This window comes from Hyperoodon ampullatus (assembly GCF_949752795.1).
Source record: "Hyperoodon ampullatus genome assembly, chromosome: 2".
In the NCBI taxonomy this organism is placed as follows: Eukaryota; Metazoa; Chordata; class Mammalia; order Artiodactyla; family Ziphiidae; genus Hyperoodon; species Hyperoodon ampullatus.
Window position 1 is genome coordinate 79,351,598 of NC_136915.1, and position 6,240 is coordinate 79,357,837.

Genomic DNA, 6,240 nt, shown 5'->3' on the forward strand with positions numbered 1-6,240 from the left:
GAAATGTATTATTTTAAAAATAATAAGATTTGTGACATGTATAGTCTTTAGCTTTTTTGAAAGTACAGGGATTGTATTTTCTCCTACAGTTAAGGTCTTATTTATATTCTATTCAGAAGGTGCAGTGAGTTGATGAATATGAAAATTAAAACGTTTACTTAGATATGAGTAATTCTCTGTCTACTCTCTTACCCTCTGTCACTAAGACATTACTTAAAGTTATTTTCCAGTACTTATGTTTTATATTGAGTCAACCACATGCTCTTACCTGATTCATCCTTGAGATCAGCAGCACGAGTTTGCCAGATGACTTTTTAAAGTTAAAAATGCATTCTATGACCAAGGGATATTTTTATTTTTTGCAAATATAGTTAATCAAACCTATGACCTTTGTTCTTTGAGCTCTAAGCAACTGAATTAACAACTACACTACCAGGCATTTTGTTTAAAAAAGAAGAAAATTTAAAAAGCCAAACATTACTTTTTTTTTTTTTCTCCAGTATAGAAAATGAAAGGAAAATACAACCTGTAAGTCCAACCTAAGAGCATAATTTTTAAACAGTAGAATTAACATGTTCATGTTGGAAATTTTTCAATGGTACAGAAAATAAAAATAGAAAAATGACCTCTATCCACTCTAGGCCCACTCCCTAAAGGTAACATTACTAAGTTTTTTGTTGTTATGTTCTTCCAGAAAAAAAATTCTATATTTGTATCAATGTCCATCCATTCATATATACATTCTTTCTAAACCTTTTTACTTAACAAATCATATAAGACACATTTGATCTAATAGTTTTGTCTTTGAGGATATTTTGAGCTAGTTATTTAATGTCTCAATCCTTAATTTCTTCATTTGCAAAGATAAGGAGTGGTATACGTAGAATGATGTATCTAGCACCACAGAAATTTTAGAAGAACCTGTATGATTAGCCAAGAAAAAACAGATATAAGTAAAATTAAATTTGCTTAAGAAAGTACATAAATTTGACCAAGAAACACAAATTTCCAATCTTAAAAGTTGTGTACAATGCTTCTGATATTCAGTGTACTTATAGAGCTTGTTTTAATGCATTACTTTCAACATCTGGGACTTACCTTAGGGGTTTCAATTGGAGACTGTCTATATAGAGATTTCAATCTTGTAAGAATAATTAAATCTTACAAGTGAAAGAAATCATAAAGAAGCCAGCCTTCTTATTTTATAGCTGAAATAATCCCAAAGATGTGAATTAATTTGCCCAGAATTACAAAACTAGCTAAAGAACTCTTCAATCTAGTATTTTCTTATCCACAAATTCAGTAATTACATTATAAATGGAAATTTGTATTATGAAATGCTTTTTCTTTAGCAATATCATATAAACTTAGATATAGCCTATTCTGTTGGAACTCTGACGAGCTCTATATTCTTTGCCCATTACTTTTTTAGGAGAGGTCTAAAATAAGAAACTGTGCTGGAGCTTTAAACTCAGTTTAGAGAAAACATTTTTGATAATCACAGAATACCAATAACTACCTTGTAGTTGGAATATAGAAGTGTTTTTGCCACCCAAAGAGTAGCCCATTTGGTTTCCCCAGTCCCTTGTAAAAAATTAACTTTACTGAAGTATATAAATTACATATGATAAAATGCACATATTTTAAGTATATGATTTAATGAGTTTTAACAAACGTATATACCCAGGTAACCATCACTACAACTAGGGATCCTGACGATCACTTCAGTTCTCTTGTATACATACTTGCAATCAATCTCCAGTCCCCATCCCTGGCTTTAGGTAACCACTGGTCCGCCTTCTATCACTTTAGATTAGATTTGTCTTTCCTAAAGTTTCCTATAAAGAAATGACCTTTTAGTCCTGCTATCAAATTCCTTTTCTACCTCAAAAGCAAATTTGGATATCTCTGTGAAACCTTCCTTGACTTTCTCTGATTATCTTCTCTATTCTACTTTGTCCACTCATTGTTGTATTACAATTTATTTCTGTACATTTTTATATCACTTACTAAACTGTATGATCCTTGAGGACAGGACCATGTTTTCATTCATTTATTTTCAAGGTTTATCATAAAGCCTGGAGTATAGTAGGTATTTAGTTGAGAGTATTATATCTCAAAAAAAAATAATCCCAGCAAATAAAAACCTTGTATTAGTTTTTGTAATTAATACCAAAGCGTAATTTATCATGGTACTTTAAATATTTAATACTTGGGGAATAAAGCCTTAAATAAAAGTTTTAGGAGAAATAATTCCAGAAACTTTCTTTGCTGTTATTGACTTATCAGATAACTGCAGGGCGAATGTTACATGAAATACAACTTTCTACTGTGACTTCTTAATACTTCAGTTTGTTTGGAATGAACTTGACAAGTTGGTTAAAGTTTGAATATATTAAAGAAACAGTTCTCTTTGCAAATGGCGTATTCACACATCTTGGTAATAAGTTGTTTTTGGGGTTTTTTTTTTTTCTCATACTACTTATTTGACTGCATTAAAATGAACAACAACACAGAGGGTTAAAGGTAGTTCAATGTTAATTTTAGGTCACATTGCCATAAAATTTTATGTTTTACATTGTGTGCTAAAGTAGGCAAAATCATTTAATTTGATTAGATCTGGCATAAAGGGTCAAGGGCCTAGCATTTTGCTTTCAGTTCTCTAAAGTATGTAGATTAATAAGTATGTGCAGAAGTATTTGGCTAATTCCTGTTGTCTTGGGGGTATGTAAGCAGAATGAATGATTCAAGGAAAGAGGGACAGAATTTAAATTTGCATTGTATATATGATTACCCTGTAAGCAGTTAGGAGACCTGTTCTTAAATCACTTCTGCAATAAGTAACTCTGTTAACCATTAGGTTCTAATTTGTAAAATAAGGACTTTTATCAAATGAACTTTCAGACTTTTAGCTATAAAACTCTCTGAAATGTTGCTTATTATAATGTCAAGATCAGATCATTTGGGACTGTTTGATGTTCTTTTCATGCCCATGATACTCTAAGCTTCCTGTTCACCTTCAATATACTTAAAGAATATTCTCATGGAGTATTATTATTATTCCCACATGGAAATTATAAACATATTATAAAATGAGGCTGAATGCACCTTGTGAAAAAAGTTATTGGAGCTCTGTAAAGTGCATTAGTAGTCTAAGCCTTAGTTGATACCTGAGACTCTGAAAGGAAATATTTAAGAAACAACTAATTTTCTGAATCTTTGGACTCATATATCATCCCTAAAGCAGAGGACAAGAATATTTTTCATATTAGGTATAACTAATAATTTGTGTAGTATAATTCCCTCTGTTTTTATCTTACTTCCTTCTCTTGTACCTCTTCCCATTTCCATTTTTTCAGACCCCACCAAGCTTAGATTGACTTTTACCTTTTGAGGTAGTGAATGTTTCCTTTAATATATAGAGTGTTGAGAAAGAAAATATTGATTTAGTATAGAACTAATAGCGTTGGAATTTTGTGTGTGTTTTTTTTGTTTTGTTTTTGTTTGTTTGTTTTGGCTGCACCACACAGCATGTGGGATCTTAGTTTCCTGACCAGGGATCGAACCCGTGCCTCCTGCAGTAGAAGCGCAGAGTCCTAACTAATGGACCGCAGGGAATTCCCTGGAATTTTTTGGAGTTAACCTTGGAAATTCTTCTAAATCCCAGAGATATACCTATATTGAGGGAGTCTTCTTAATGATTAAAATGTAGTTTATGAAGTCTTCCTTGAATGAGTAGAAGTGAGAATTTAAATTTCTTTATATTATTGGCCTATCCACCTAAATGTAGCATAGAAATTACAGTTGAATTTTATATTTATTAAAATCTGTGTGGCCTGGTTTATTATGCAGTTTCTACATATTCCTTATTTCTGATTGAATTTCTCATTTTGAGGTAAGCATATTTTGTATTAAGTTGTATACTCTTTTTTTTTTTTCTTTTTTTTTTTTTGCAGTACGCGGGCCTCTCACTGTTGCGGCCTCTCCCGTTGTGGAGCACAGGCTCCAGACGCGCAGGCTCAGCGGCCACGGCTCACAGGCCCAGCCGCTCCGCGGCATGTGGGATCTTCCCAAACCGGGGCACGAACCTGTGTCCCCTGCATCAGCAGGCAGACTCTCAACCACTGCGCCACCAGGGAAGCCCAAGTTGTGTACTCTTAAGTAAAGGATTGCTGTTAAGTAGGTAACTATGATCGTTAATTAACAAGGCACTTTTAATGCCCCTGGGTTTGTTTTCTCATCTTTAAAATCATGAAATTAGGGCTTCCCTGGTGGCGCAGTGGTTGGGAGTCCGCCTGCCGATGCGGGGGACGCGGGCTCATGCCCCGGTCCGGGAGGATCCCACGTGCAGCGGAGTGGCTGGGCCCGTGAGCCATGGCTGCTGGTCCTGCGCGTCCAGAGCCTGTGCCCCACAATGGGAGAGGCTGCAACAGTGAGAGACCCACGTACCATTAAAAAAAAAAAAAAAAAAAACATGAAATTAAATGATTCTTAGACACCTAATACTTGAATTCTTTGATATATATATTTTTAAAGTTAATATACAGTAAAATTGATTCTTTTTGGATACATCATTCCATGAATTTTAATATACATATAGGTTCATCTAAACACCACCACAATCAGGAAAAGGAACGGTACTATCCCTTTGTAGTCACACCCTCTTCCTATTCCATATCGCCTGTTAACCACTGGTCTGTTTTCTGTCACTTATAGTTTGCTTTTCAAGAATAACATATAAATGGAATCATAAAGTTTATGACCTTTTGAGACTGACTTTCACTCAACATATTGCTTTTTGAGATTCATCAAGGTTGTTGCATTTATCAATAGTTTATTCTTTTTTATTGCTGAGTGGTAGTCCACTGTACAGATATACCACGGTTTACTTATCCATTCCTTCACCAAGAACATTAGGGTTGTTTTCCAGTTTTTGGCAGTTATCAGTAAAGCTGCTGTAACTACCAATTAACAGGTTTTTGTGTGAACATGTTTTCAGTTCACCTTGGTAAACACTTAGGAGTATGATTCCTAAGTCATATGTTAGAATATGTTTAAGATTATAAGAAACTGCCAAAATGTCTTCCAGAGTGGCTATATTATTTTTCATTCTCACCAGCATTATATGAGAGTTCCAGTTGTTCCACATCTCCTCCAGCACTTGATATTGTTAATGTACTTTTTAACCAGTCTAACAGGTGTATAGTGGTTGATGATATATATTATTGTAATTAGGAGGAGGAAAGAAGAAAAATAAAGTAGCACCATCTTAAGGAGAATTTATGAAAGAACTGTGCATGCCCTAGGTACAGAGTTATGTACAGAATGAAGTCTTTCCTACCAGAGATATGCAATATGCAGTTTTTAAACATTAAGATGTAATGTAGCATTGATCTGTATTTCTGTTTTTGTACCAGTACCATACTGTCTTGATTACTGTAGCTTTGTAGTATAGTTTGAAGTTGGGGAGCCTGATTCCTCCAACTCCGTTTTTCTTTCTCAAGATTGCTTTGGCTATTCGGGGTCTTTTGTGTTTCCATACAAATTGTAAAATTTGTTGTTCTGATTCTGTGAAGAATGCCATTGGTAGTTTGATAGGGATTGCATTGAATCTGTAGATTAACCCACGCACATATGGTCACCTAATTTATAACAAAGAAGGCAAGAACATACAGTGGAGAAAAGACAGCCTCTTCAATAAGTGGTGCTGGGAAAAGTGGACAGCTACATGTAAAGAATGAAATTAGAACACTCCCTAACACCATACACAAAAATAAACTCAAAATGGATTAAAGACCTAAGTGTAAGACCAGACACTGTAAAACTCTTAGAGTAAAACGCTCTTTGACATAAACCACAGCAAGATCTTTTTTGACCCACCTCCTAGAGTAATGGAACTAAAAACAAAAATATACAAATGGGACTTAATTAAACTTGAAAGCTTTTGCATAGCAAAGGAGACCATAAACAAAACAAAAAGACAACCCTCAGAATGGAGAAAATATTTGCAAATGAAGCAACTGACAAAGGATTAATCTCCCAAATATACAAATAGCTCATGGAGCTCAATATCAAAAAAACAAACAACCCAATTAAAAAATGGGCAGAAGACCTTATTTCACCAAAGAAAACATACAGGTGGCCAAGAGGCACATGAAAAGATTCTCAACATCACTAATTATTAGAGCGATGCAAATCAAAACTACAACAAGGTATCACCTCACACCAGTTAGAATGGCC

General features: G+C 34.2%; 1 protein-coding gene across 3 annotated transcripts in view; it reads left to right on the plus strand.

The window, feature by feature from the left end:
- The window catches only part of PKN2 (protein kinase N2), a 124,893-nt gene that overhangs the window by 39,469 nt on the left and 79,184 nt on the right, over positions 1 to 6,240 (plus strand). The window lies entirely within an intron of this gene.